The sequence below is a fragment of the Phyllopteryx taeniolatus genome, chromosome 3 (assembly GCF_024500385.1).
Source record: "Phyllopteryx taeniolatus isolate TA_2022b chromosome 3, UOR_Ptae_1.2, whole genome shotgun sequence".
In the NCBI taxonomy this organism is placed as follows: Eukaryota; Metazoa; Chordata; class Actinopteri; order Syngnathiformes; family Syngnathidae; genus Phyllopteryx; species Phyllopteryx taeniolatus.
The window spans coordinates 22,960,075-22,974,459 of NC_084504.1; the positions used below are offsets into that span (position 1 = coordinate 22,960,075).

The 14,385-nt window shown below is 42.6% G+C and overlaps 1 protein-coding gene across 5 annotated transcripts in view; it reads left to right on the top strand.

The window, feature by feature from the left end:
* Positions 1–14,385, top strand: part of sh2b3 (SH2B adaptor protein 3) — a 62,017-nt gene that overhangs the window by 7,997 nt on the left and 39,635 nt on the right. The window contains exon 1 of one of the 5 annotated variants that reach the window (XM_061767711.1): positions 4,989–6,028. The exons of the other annotated variants lie outside the window; for them this stretch is intronic. The gene's annotated coding sequence lies outside the window, so the exon portion shown is untranslated. Of the gene's footprint in view, positions 1–4,988; positions 6,029–14,385 lie in introns of those variants that run through there. 5 annotated transcript variants of the gene reach the window in all.

Sequence of the window (14,385 nt, forward strand, 5' to 3'; positions counted from 1 at the left end):
AATTATCTTGTCTTGCGACACTCCACGCTAATCCCGTCTATTCCTCATTCGTCCAGCTGTCGCTCGGTGTTTTTCAGTTTTCCCAGCGTGCCTCTTCGTTCCCAGACCACAGGAAATGGCCCGAGAGCAGTACAGCTTTATTTCTGTGCGTCTTAAGAATAGCAGCATTGTGTCGTGTCGGAGCGCGCATTGTTGTGGGAATGCAGAACTGATCGAGAGAATGCGCTCCAAAGCAAAAAAAAAAACAAAATCAAACCTAACAACGTATAACTCTTAACTTTTGTTGACCTTCCAATTGTTTATCACCTCATGTTTGGGCTTGCGTTTATAGGGGGAGAAAAGGTTTTTAGAAAATATTAAATATGTTTCCTCAAGCCAACCAGGATAAAGTAATCGCTAAATGCCAAACATAAGTCGAGGAGGCGATAGCTTAAGGTTGCTGTGGCCCCTTAGCGATGATATTTCAACAGAGCTAAATTCAGAGAATGGACTTCCACCAGGCTGTTTTGCAAAGGCACTCAAGGCTCCCTGCTCGTTTTACCACAAATCAGCTGATGCTCCGCTCAGGCTGTGGGAAGTAATACTAAGGTTATCTCATGTTTCAGTGTCGCTACCTTCTTTACAATATGTTCTTCAATTATGCAAGATTTGTACTTGTGTGTGCGTGCGTGTGTGTGTGTGTGTATGCGCGCTCTCGCGTCTCTCGACACAAACACGGAGGGAAGCCGAGACCCGTCCTGTCCCATCATCCCTCGTCTCCTTTGCGTGGCATCAAGAAGTCGTGCACTTTTGCACAGTGGCGCTCCCGCCGACCTTTCGCAGCAGCTTGTCGTGCTTGATTATAAAATATGAAGTGAAAGTTACTGAAAAAGGTCACATGGTGTCAGTTCTTCCTAACCAGTGTTGGCTAATATGAAGTGCCCTGCTTTTGCATGTAATAACAAAATAGTAAAGGGTTACTGCTTGAAAATTCCAGTCCCCTGATTACAGATGTGCATAATACCTGCTAATATCACTTGCTTTTTTAACACAACATTTTTAGTGTTTATGTAAAACAATGAAAGATTGGATAGTAGTTCTACCCTTTTTTTCCACAAGCAATGTTTAAGAATTTTAATTCAAATGTAAGAGGCCATTCATGTATGTTTTTTAGTGTTTAGGATAGGAGGGCTTCTCCAGCAAAGCGTAATTTAAGCGGATATATTTTCAGGGGTCAAACATGTAGTTATGTGTAGACATGAGAAAGATTCTAGTCAGATTTCCAGGCCATAGTCCTGGTATTCGATTGACAGTTGAGCGAGGCGTGATTTCAGTATTCAGCGGTCACGCCCACAGCGTTTGAGAGCTGAGTAAAAAGCTTGATTTTTCACTATTTAGAAGCCTAATTTTATTTTCTGGACGAGTTTTGTAATTATTTATATTTGTGCGGGTTGTTAACAAGACTCTTCTCTGATGTCAAATGTAAAAGACATTATTTTTACAGGGACTATAAGGACTGTGAGCAGGGGATTGTTTAGATCACTTGTTAAAAAAACATTTTATGCTTTTGTTGTGTAACTATACCCCGTCTTAAGTTGCATGTTTCCTAAAAACAAGAGTTGTCGAACCTCAACACTTAACACCTTCCTGCTTGCATAAAGTCATCAGGTGTCAGTAGAGCGACTTTTCTGCCTGCCGGAATTAACTATCTGTTCTTCAAATGGCTGAGTAGTGCATTAACTTGACATGCCACATCACCGCTGAATAGAGAACCATTTGGGATGTTGTCCTTGGAAAATATTTTCAGGGTAGTTGATTGGATGAGCCATCTGTCTATCCTCCATCACAGGAAGATCTCTACTATTGAGCAAATGACTCATAGTGTTTCTGTCGCCATTGCTATTTTTCACTCCTCTTTGAAATGCACTTTATCGACAGAACAGGAAGTGAAAATTGAAGAAAATGTGGAGTTGGTCCTCACTGCTGCTATAACGGCTCCCATTCTTCTGGAAAGGCTGATGCCTATGGCGTGTCAAATGCTTCAATCAACTATAGAACAATCAATCAATCAACACCAATGATTCATGCATTCATTCATTCATTCATCTTCCATTCCGCTTTATCCTCACTTGGGTCGTGGGCGTGCTGGAGCCTATCCCAGCTATCTTCTGGCGAGAGGCGGGGTACACCCTGAACTGGTCGCCAACCAATCGCAGGACACATACAAACAAACAACCATTCACACTCACATTCACACTTACGGGCCATTTAGAGTCTTCAATTAACCTACCATGCATGTTTTTGGGATGTGGGAGGAAACCGGAGTGCCCGGAGAAAACCCACGCAGGCACGGGGAGAACATGCAAACTCCACACAGGCGGGGCTGGGATTTGAACCCAGGTCCTCAGAACTATGAGGCAGATGTGCTCACCAGTCGGCCACCACACCGCGTGTCAAATGCTTCAATCAACTATAGAACAATCAATCAATCAACACCAATGATGTCAAGATAAATGATGTACATTGCGTTTACATAGCAGTCACTGCTTGCCAGGGCAGGGCTCCTTGTTGCTTCCTGTCGCTGTGATTGCAGCCCAGTCAGAGTAAAGATCCTCCGCTTAGTCTGACACAGTCTGACTCGACCACCTGGACCTCCACTCCCAAACCTGGCGCCCCTTCTCCTCACTCGCACTCTGATTTTCACACTTCCTGCCCTCTCTCTCATTATCCCCCCATCCTTCAATGCCTCAATGAGTCTTGCCTAACTTCTCTTTGCTTTTTTGTTTTATTTCCTCACCTCCCCCCTTTTTTCTTCTAATAACCCCCTCGTGCCCACACACTCGCTATGCTTTGTAAGTGTAACCCACACTGATTCACTCTGTTAGTCACACAATGAAAATTCAAAGGTGGTAACAAAATCTGTTTTTCATCCCGGACCCTGTGATGCACATGTTGCCATGTTTTTTTTTTCCCCACTCCACATTTTCGGGAAAACCGCTTGTGATGTTTCCGATCAATTCATGCCATGCATTCCTATTAGATGGCAAGCTGTTAGATAGAGCTGTCTGATATTGATAGTAGTGGTAAAAGTTAATTGTTTGAGACTTTTAGCAACTGAAATCAAATCAAGACCAAGATTGAGGTAATCTGAGACAGAGCCAAGAACAAGTCCAGGTTAAGCCTTGTTAGATAGCGTTTGTAAAAATGCACCCTTGGAGTACCACACCACAAAGTATTAACATGAATGGGTTGTAACCTCCCCAAAAAACAATTTTCTCTCAAAGCATCAATGGGAAATTTGCCTTCAGTGCTTGGTTGCACTGCAATTGGCTAGGGACTAGTCAGGGTATACCCTGCCTCTTGCCCAAAGACATCTTAGATATGCTGTAGCTCAACTGTGACACTAGTGTGGGGGAAGCGGATGATGGATGGAAGATGGATGGATGCATGTTTGGTTGCATTTCAGAAATATGAGAATCAGTCTATGACTTAAAAATACCCAAGGGGGTCTTATTATACTCTGCAGCTAAGGGGCAGGGACTGACAACACTTTTAGTGCCAAATTGTGAAGCTGTGACAATATGCCTTGGTGTATGACCCAGGAAAAAAAGTGCAGTCATTGTCCAAGTCATGAAAGGTATTAAATTATTTGCTGATCTGTGTCACACTACTTGAAACCTGGTTACGTTCATAAACAAATCATAAAATGCATAGGTGATGCAGTGCTGTTCCCATATTTTTGGTCTTGACTGGTCTGGAGAATAAATCTAAGTCGCACATGTGTGAGTCAGAGCCAGAATACAATCTGAAGTGGTTTTGACAATGGTCTCTAGACAAAGACTGGTCACGGGTAATACAACACTCGTGTTGTCTACATGTTATACAGTATACGTCCTTGTAATTGTGTGCTGTGTGAAAATTGGTGCAAGTTAATAAGGGGTTGCAAATGACATTTACGTGCAAGTACAAAGAGTATTCTTTTTAATTATTTGCACTTCAAGCTGTTGCATTCATTATGTAATATTCACTCTGTCAATATTAAGAATGCGCCCCATTATGTTCATTAATTCTGACCTACATTCAGCAAAGGACATAGGTCATTTCAATTTGAGGGTTTTAACCTTTTTGTAATTTAATTTTCTAAATGGCACTTCAGTGCTAGTTTGAGAAAACTGGAAGTTCCCTAGTGAATATTATAGAGATCATCAATTTGTTGTGATTCAGTTTGAGAAATTGTTGAGTTGAAATCAAATGGTTTTCTCATAAATGAAAGTAACCTAATTGTGCAATATGTATTATTGCTTACAAGCTGCAAGCAATACATAATTTAGGGGCCAGTAAAGATGTACTGTACGTGGTGAGGTTTGTCTGTGGCGTGTCATGGCATTGAGTTGACGTGACACTGCTGCTGCATCACACGTCACTGCCATCTTGAGAAGTTCCAAGGTCGATTCAAGGTCGTGTTAAAATCAAACCAGCGAGTCATGAGGTTAGTCCTGTGGGCAAGATTAATTAGCGTGTACTGTGTATGTCATGCAATCTGCTTCCATCCTGCGCCATTAGAATCAGTTAAGGAAGAGAGTGTGAAGTTGCATTTTGATGTTGGGTTGGTTCACATTTAGTCTTGGCCTCCATCTGTATTGTGAAGCATTCGAAACAGAGAGCCTCCTTGATGAAGACTGTGACTAACAGTCTTGATAAGCCATGATTCTGTGGATTCGTTCCTCAGTTGTTTTTTTTTTAATGGTCATCACAAGGATCTGTTTTTCTTTTTTGAACAACACTGTTAAACAACTAAAAGACAGGCATTGTGTGTAAGGTTAAGTGAATTTTCATGGTAGTTTTGAATATAATTTATATTATTTTCCTCCTAACGGCATGAGACTCTGAGGAGTACTTGATTCTTGTCGCCAGCAGCTGTTTGAAACGTAGGTTTGATACAGGCCCTGCTGCCTGTTTTTGATTTGAAGATGAAGTGACTGAGAGGCAGCCCCAGTAGTTCCTTCGTTTTAAATGGGACCTACCATGTGGCTGATGTGGATGTTTGTATTTATACCAGGGAGCAGGAAAGAACGGACTTAATGGATGCATTGTTTCAGGCTTGGAAAAAAGTGTGCGAGATTTAGAGAGAGGCAGATGAGGGCTTATGAATAATTAAAGGTGTGTTCACACATAGTAGTGTGTAGTTCAGTACTCTGGTCTGGACTCAAGGGCTTTTTTTACTTATTCGGTCCTCCCCTGCTCATTGGAAGACGAAACTGCTTAAAGCTCTTTGCGGTTATGGTAAGAGATCCAAAGCAAGAGTTAGAGTGTTCCAAAAATGTTATGTTTCCTCCACAACTGGAATTCATCGCTGCTAGGTGCATGAACGTGAGGACATCATCAGATGCACACAACCGGAGGAACTGGGCGATGAGGATGACCATGGGAACAGTGGCGTCTCAACCCCCCAGGGAGATACAGCAAGAGGAAGTTTGTGTGCATATGTGTGCGCATGTTGACTCACTGATTGCTGAGTCATCGCTGGGCTGGCCATGCAGATAGAAAGAGCCTTCTGGGGGGCCAACTGCAGGGGTGCAAAGGAGGCGCAGACTGAGCATGCTCTGTAAAGTACAGGAAGGGAATTAGTAATTGTGACAGGACTCCTCCTGAAACTGTACTGACGCAATATTTCGCGATGCCAAGTTTCTCCTCTTTGGCATTGGTATGTTAGATTTTGGGGGGAAACAACAAGTCAGCTGTAAGCTTGGGGCATGACACCATGTGCAGAAGTGGCTGCCTTTTAGTGGCGTCACTGAGGACATGGAGAGAGATTTGGTCAGGAGATAATTTGTCATGTTGGAGCATGTTTTGCTGAACACAAAGAAGCTCCCCCTTCTATTTCTTGTGGCTTTCTGTGATCTGTTGGAGTACTGAGCGTCCCCTCCACCCCCGCCACCTCTACACACAAACGCAAACCCACATTTAAACTTATCCACAAATATACACACATACAGTCATGCTTCCTGTTTGTAGAAAAGACCCTTTACTGCTGCATTGGAGGAAGCTGGTATGTATTGTAGCTCTTTGCTGACTCTTAAATCCGTGTTTTAGTCATGATTAGTTTCAACTATTCAGAAAACACTGTGTGTTTTATATCTTTAAATCCTTGAACAACATAAGGCTTCCAGCTACAAAGTTACTTCTAATTAGATATTTTGCTTGATTTTGGTGATTTTACTGCATTTTCTTTACCCCCCCCTGACTGAGCCTCCACTGACAGATATTCATGCATACTTGTACGACTTGTACTCACTGGTGGCCAAAAGCTGAATGTTTGAAGAGGTGATGGACAGGATCTGTATTTCCTTTGGATAGGCATGACTACAAAGTTTCTTTGTTTAGCTAAATGGTTAATTTTTTTAAACCACTGCACCATGCCATTCTAATTATACAACCCCAACTCCAATGAAGTTGGGACGTTGTGTTAAACATAAATAAAAACAGAATACAATGATTTGCAAATCATGTTCAACCTACATTTAATTGAATACACTACAAGGACAAGACATTCATTAATTTTGAATTTGATGCCTGCAACACGTTCCAAAAAAGCTGGGACAGCTGCATGTTTACCACTGTGTTACATCACCTTTTCTGTTTAACAAAACACTCAATAAGCCTTTGGGAACTGAGGAAACTAATAAGGGGGGTTTACATGGAGCCCTCTATTCCGATTATAATCGGATTAGAAGCCTAAACCAAATATAAACGCTGCATATAAATGAATAAACACCTCAATCAGAATTAACAGGCCTAATCCGAATTGAATTTCATTCATAGGGGATGAATATTCCTTTTGGCAAACCGATCAGAAATACATTTTTGTCATGTAAACCCTGAATCGGAATGGTGCCGGCCGAGCTGCACTCTGTCTGTGCATGCTCCGTCTTGACATAAATGCGCGGTGACGTCATTTCCGCACGTAAAACCAAAGCTCGTATGCGAAGGACAGCTAGTTTTTAACTACCGTATTTTCACGACTATAAGGCGCACCTTATTAAAAGGCGCAGTCTCAGTTACGGGGTTTATTTTTATATTTCACACTTACATCAGGCGCACCATATTATTGGGCGCAGGGATGGTAAAACATACGCTATCTTAAAACATACGGTAGCATGCATGCACGCTAAAACATACGCTAGCATGCATGCTAGCGTATGTTTTTAAAAAGGCAGCGGGAGCAAAACTGAGTTGTACTTTATTGAAGTATTTAACAATCTACTCACGTTATTTTTTTATCAATCCTCATCCACAAATCCACCAAAGTCCTCATCTTCTGTATCCGAAATGAACAGCTGGGCAAGTTCTCCATCAAACATGCCGGGTTCCCTCTCGTCAGTCTCATTGCCAGGGGGCTGTTCAGCAATGATGCCGCCGTTTTCCTGCTTCCTCCATTTGCGAACCATGGATTCGTTGATCTTGAATTCTCTCGCCGCTGCTCGATTCCCATGTTCCTCCGCATAACTGATAGCTAGCAGTTTAAACTGTGCTTCGTAAGCATGTCTCTTCGTAGGTGCCATTTTCTGGGGTCCTTAGCCAAACCAATGTTGTTTTGCACAATGCACATACCGGCGCTATATACCTACTGGGGGCGTCCTTTTTGACGCGCACCCTTCCCCCTTTAACGTCCGCATGCTGTCCTCAGTCACGTCCGCCTTTCATCTATATTCGCAGCGTGTCGGCAGGAAATGCTTCCAGTCAGTCGAGCAGAGCGCTCATCACAACATTTACAGATTTTGGAACTCGGTGCACACATTATAAGGCGCCCCGTCCATTTTGGAGAAAATTTAAGACTTTTAAGTGCGCCTTATGATCGTGAAAATACGGTACTTGTAACATGATTTTATGAAACTGTTGTTTTTATAAAAGTGTAAAAACAATCACAACTACTGTTCTAAATATACAACAGCCCTACATCTTGATAAATGACGTGACGTTTACGTCGATGTGCGCATCTCACAGCGCTGTTCCCATGAAATGTATAGCAGAGTTGTATACACCCAATCGGAATAGATCACATGTAAACAGTTGACCAGAGATCAATTGAAATAAATTCACTCAGAATGACAAAAAAAGGCTGCATGTAAACCTGGCTATTGTTGAAGCTCTGTAGGTGGAATTCTTGCTTGATGTACAACCGTTACTCAACATTCCGGGGTGTCCGTTGTCAAATTTTGTGCTTCATAATGCACCACACATTTTCATGAGACAGGTGTGGACTTCTGGCAGGCCAGTCTAGTATTCACACTCTTTTACTACAAAGCCACGCTGCTGTAACATATGCAGAGCTGTGGCTTAGCTTAGCATTGTCTTGCTGAAATAAGCAGGGCTGTCCCTGAAAAATACTATAATTAAATATAGGTTGAACATGATTTTCAAATCATTATATTTGGTTTTTGTTTATGTTTAACACAACGTCCCAACTTCATTGGAATTGGTGTTGTAAGAAGAGCGGCTTGGTATCACCGGTAAGTATTTTTTCTTTGCACAGCCTGACTGGACGATAGTGTTGGGTAGGCCTGTCACTGTAAATACTATATTGACTTATTGTTCGATAAATAAAATGGACAATATAGTTTTTCCGTACACCCTGAACTGGTCGCCAATCCATCGCAGGGCACATATAAACAAACAACCATTTGCACTCACATTCACACTTATGGGCAATTTAGAGTCTTCAATTAACCTACCATACATGTTTTTGGGATGTGGGAGGAAACAGGAGTACTCGGAGAAAACCCACAAAGACACAGGGAGAACATGCAAACTTCACACAGGCGAGGCCAGATTTGAACCTTGGTCCTCAGAACTGTGAGGCAGACGTGCTAACCAGTCGGCCACCTAAAATAATAAATAAAATAAATGATAAAAAATAATAAGGCCGGGTCTTATTTTTCATGATTTCAGAGGCATAAAGAAAACAACAATATTAACGTTTATGGTGATAGTTTTTGAGAAGATATATGGTCTTTAAAAAATTGTTATCGTGACATGCCTAGTGTTGGGGGTCACTAGGTGCTTTCACACTTGCAAGCTTTAGTCCGTTGTAATCAAGTTAATTTTACCCTGTACAAAGACTACCCAGAAGAGGTTAGTATGAACTGGGCATGATTAAATTTTGGTAAAAAAGAAATTTCACCTTGATCCACTAACAACTCGCAAATAACCCAATCAGTTTTTACCCTAAATGGCGTAACTACAGGTAGGAATCGGATGCACACATTGACTTACTCGGCATGTCTTCAATTTAGTGTCTACAGGTAGAATGGTTCATTAAACCCCAATTCCAGTGAAGTTGGGACGTTGTGTAAAATGTAGATAAAAACAGAATACGTTGATTTGTAAATCCTTTTCAACGTATATTCAATTGAATAGACTATAAGGACTTAATGTTCCAATTAATTTGTTTGTTTGTTTGTTTGCTTTTTGCGAATATTCTCTCATTTTGAGTTCCAAAAAAGCTGGGACGGGGAAAAAAAACTGGGAAAGTTGAGAAATGCCCAAAAAAACCCTGTTTGGAACATTGCACAAGTGAACAGGTTAAGTTGAAACAGGTGAGTGTCGTGATTGGGTATAAAAGATGCATCCCCAAAAGACTCAGTTGTTCACAAGCAAGGATGGGGTTTGTTTCACAACTTTGTGAACAACTGCGTGAGCAAATCATCCAACAGTTTAAGAACAACGTTTCTCAATGTACAATTGTAATTTCATCATGTACAGTCCATAATATAAAAAGATTCAGAGAATCTGGAGGAATCTCAGCACATAAGCGGCAAGGCCAAAAACCAACATTGAATGTCCGTGACCTTCAATCACTCAGGCGGCACTGTATTAAAACCAGCATCATTGTGTAAAGGACATTGGCACGGGGACTCAGGAACACCTCAGAAAACCATTGTCAGTTAACACAGTTCGTCGCTATATCTACAAATGTTAAAGCTCTACCATGCAAAGCCATAGCCATATATCAACAACACCCAGAAATACCTCCAGCTTCTCTGGGCCCAAGCTCATCTGTATTGGACTGACGCAAAGTAGAAAAGTGTGCTGTGGTCAAACATTTCCAATTGTTTTTGGAAATCATTATCATCAGCGCAAAGTTAAAAAAACAGCATCTGTGATGGTATGGGGTTGTGTTTGTGCCCATGGCACAGGTAACTTGTACATTTGTGAAGGCACCATTAATGCTGAAAGCTACATACAGGTTTTGGGGCAACATATGCTGCCATCCAAGTAACGTCTTTTTCCTGGACAGCGCTGCTTATTTCAGCAAGACAATTCTAAGCTAAGCCACAGCTCTGCATATGTTACAGCAGCGTGGCTTTGTAGTAAAAGAGTGTGAATACTAGACTGGCCTGCCAGCAGTGCAGACCTGTCTCCCAATGAAAATGTGTGTTGCATTACGAAGCACAAAATTTGACAACGGACACCCCAGACTGTTGAGCAACGGTTGTATATCAAACAAGAACTCCACCTACAGAGCTTCAACAATAGCCAGGTTTACATGCAGCATTTTTTTCGTCATTCTGATTGTATTTATTTCGATTGATATATGGTCAGCGGCACGGTGGACGACTGGTCAGCACATCTGCTTCACAGGTCTGAGGACCGGGGTTCAAATCCCGGCCCCACCTGTGTAGAGTTTGCATGTTCTCCCCGTGCCTGTGTGGGTTTTCTACGGCTACTCCGGTTTCCTCCCACATCCCAAAAGCATGCGTGGTAGGTTAATTGAAGACTCTAAATTGTCCGTAGGTGTGAATGTGAGTGCGAATGGTTGTTTGTTTATATGTACCCTGCGATTGGCTGGCAACCAGTTTAGGGTGTACCCCGCCTCTCGCCCGAAGATAGCTGGCATAGGCTCCAGCACGCCCGTGACCCTAGTGAGGATAAACGGAACGGAAGATGAATTAATGAGTGAATGATCTCTGGTCAACTGTTTTCATGTGATCTATTCCGATCGGGTGTATACAATTGTGCTATACATTTAATGGGAACAGCCGTGTGACATGCGCACATCGACGTAAAGGTCACGTCATTTATCAAGATGGAGGGCTGTCGTATATTTAGAACAGTAGTTGTGATTGTCTTTACTCTTTTATGAAACAGCTTCATAAAATCATGTTATAAATAGTTTAAAACTGATTGAGGTGTGTATTCATTTATATGCAGTGTTTATATTTGGTTTAGGCTTCTAATCCGATTGTAATCGGAATAGAGGGATCTATGTAAACCCCCCTTATTAGTGTCCTCAGTTCCCAAATGCTTTTTGAGTGTTGTTAAACAGGAAAGGTGATGTAAGACAGTGGTAAACATGCGGCTGTCCCAGCTTTTTTGGAACGTGTTGCAGGCATCAAATTAAAAATGAATGAATTTTTGCATTAAAAAAAAGGTTTACACAACGTCCCAACTTCATTGGAATTGGGGTTATATTTTGGTTTTCTTGAATTTCTTTCTGCCTAAAGATAAACCAAACCAGAGGGGAAACTGAGACAAGAGTACTATAGGTGGGAAAGCACCCGAAAAGACTCTCCTTGGTTGCAATCTGTCTTGGTTTGAAATTCGTATTCAGTATGTCAAAACTAATTTGTCTCTGCTGAGTTCCTCTCACTTTTCTATTGTCAATCCAAAATGCTATGGATCCCCTTAAGTAACTAGAGAACGAGAGCATGGCTTAAGAATTAGTGCAACTTCAGAGGTAACGTTGTCGGGATGTCTTAAAATGGACATTCACGCTCGAGTTGTTGACAATTTGCAAAGGTCTTGGTGGGTTGGTTTTCTTTCCTGTCTTTTACTGCATATGACATAAGACCCTAATTGGACTGTGATCCAACTATTAGCTGAAAAATCAATTAATAATGAGTGGAAAAGGGCAAATATTATCTTCTTCTTTTCCTTTTGGCTTGTCCCTTTAGGGATCGCCACAGGGCGTCATCCTTTTCCATGTAAGCCTATCTCCTGCATCCTCCTCTCGAAGACCAACTGCCCTCATGTCTTCACTCACGACATCCATCAACCTTTTCTTTGGTCTTCCTCTAGCTCTCTTGCCTGACAGCTCCATCCTCATCATCCTTCTACCAATATACACACTATTTCTCCTCTGGACGTGTCCAAACCATCGAAGTCTGCTCTCTCTAACTTTGTCTCCAAAACATCGAACCTTGGCTGTGCCTCTGATGATCTCATTTCTAATTTTATCCAACATGGTCACTCTGAGAGTGAACCTCAACATCTTAATTTCCGCCACCTCCAGCTCTGCTTCCTGTTGTCTCTTCACTGCCACTGTCTCTAATCTGTACATCATGGCTGCCCTCAGCACTGTTTTATAAACTTTGCCCTTCATTCTAGCAGAGACTCTTCTGTCACATAACACATCTGAGACCTTCATCCACCCGTTCCAACCTGCTTGGACCCATTTCTTCACACCTGACCACACTCACCATTGCTCTGGACGGTTGACACCAAGTATTTAAAGTCCTCCGCCCTTGCTATCTCTTCTCCCTGTAGCCTCACTCTTCCCCCAACACCCCTCTCATTCATGCACATATATTCTGTTTTACTTCGGCTAATCTTCATTCCTCTGCTCTCCAGTGCATGCCTCCGTCTTTCTAAGTGTTCCTCCACCCGCTCCCTGCTTTCACTGCAGATCATAATGTCATCTGCAAACATCATGGGCCACGGGGATGTCAGTCTAACCTCATCTGTCAGCCTATCCATCACCACTGCAAACAGGAAGGGGCTCAGGGCTGATCCCTGATGCAGTCATACCTCCACCTTAAATTCGTCTGTCACACCTACAGCACACCTCACCACTGTTCTGCTGCCCTCGTACATGTCCTGTAGTATTCCTGTATTATACACTTCTCTGCCACTCCAGACTTCCGCATGCAGTACCACAGTTCCTCTCTGGGTACTCTGTCATAGACTTTCTCTAGATCTACAAAGACAGAATGTAGCTCCTTCTGACCTTCTCTGTACTTTTCTATCAACATCCTCAAGGCAAATAATGCATCTGTGGTACTCTTTCTAGGCATGAAACCATAGTGTTGCTCGCAAATACTCACTTCTGTCCTGATTCTAGCCTCCACTACTCTTTCCCATAACTTCATTTTGTGGCTCATCAACTTTATTCCGCTATAGTTCCCACACCTCTGCACATCACCTTTGTTCTTAAAAACCAGCACACTTTTCCTCCATTCCTCAGGCATCTTCTCACGCGCTAGAATTATATTGAAGAAGCTGGTCAAAAACTCCACAGCCACCTCTCCTAGATGCTTCCATACCTCCACAGGAATATCATCTGGACCAACTGCCTTTCCATTTTTCATCCTCTTTAATGTGTTTCTAACTTCCCCGTTACTAATCATTGCCACTTCCTGGTCCACCACACTTGCCTCTTCTACTCTCCCTTCTCTCTCATTTTCCTCATTCATCAACTCCTCGAAGTATTATTTCCATCTATGGAGCACACTACTGGCACCAGTCAACATATTTCCATCTCTATCCTTAATCACCATAACCTGCTGCACATCCTTCCCATCTCTATCCCTCTGTCTGGCCAACCTGTATAGATCCTTTTCTCCTTCTTTAGTGTCCAACCTGGCATACATGTCATCATATGCCTCTTGTTTGGCCTTTGCCACCTCTACCTTTGCCCTATGTCACATCTCAATGTATTCCTTTCGCCTCTCCTTGGTCCCACTTCTTCTTAGCTAACCTTTTTCCTTGTATGATTTCCTGTACCGTGAGGTTCCACCACCAAGTCTACTTCTCTTCTTTCCTGCCAGAAGATACACCAAGTACTCTCCTGCCTGCCTCTCTGATCACCTTGGCTGCAGTGGTCCAGTCTTCTGGAAGCTCCTTCTGTCCACCGAGAGCCTGTCACACCTCTTCCCGAAAAGCTGCGCAACACTCGTCCTGTCTCAGCTTCCACCACATGGTTCTCTGCTCTGCCTTTGTCTTCCTAATCTTCCTCCCCACCACCAGAGTAATCTTACACACCACCATCCTATGCTGTCTAGCCACACTCTCCCCTACCACTACCTTACAGTCGGTAAACTCCTTCAGATTACATCGTCTGCACAAGATGTATTCCACCTGCGTGCTTCTACCTCCGCTCTTGTAGGTCACCCTATGTTCCAGCCTCTTCTGGAAAAAAGTGTTGACTACAGCCATTTGCATCCTTTTTGCAAAGTCTACCACCATCTGTCCCTCCAAGTTCCTTTCCTGGACTTACCCATCACTTCTTCATCACCCCTATTTCCTTCACCAACATGTCCATTACAATCTGCACCAATCACGACTCTCTCCCTGTCTGGGATGGTCAGAACTACTTCGTCTAGCTCCTTCCAGAATTTCTCTTTCACC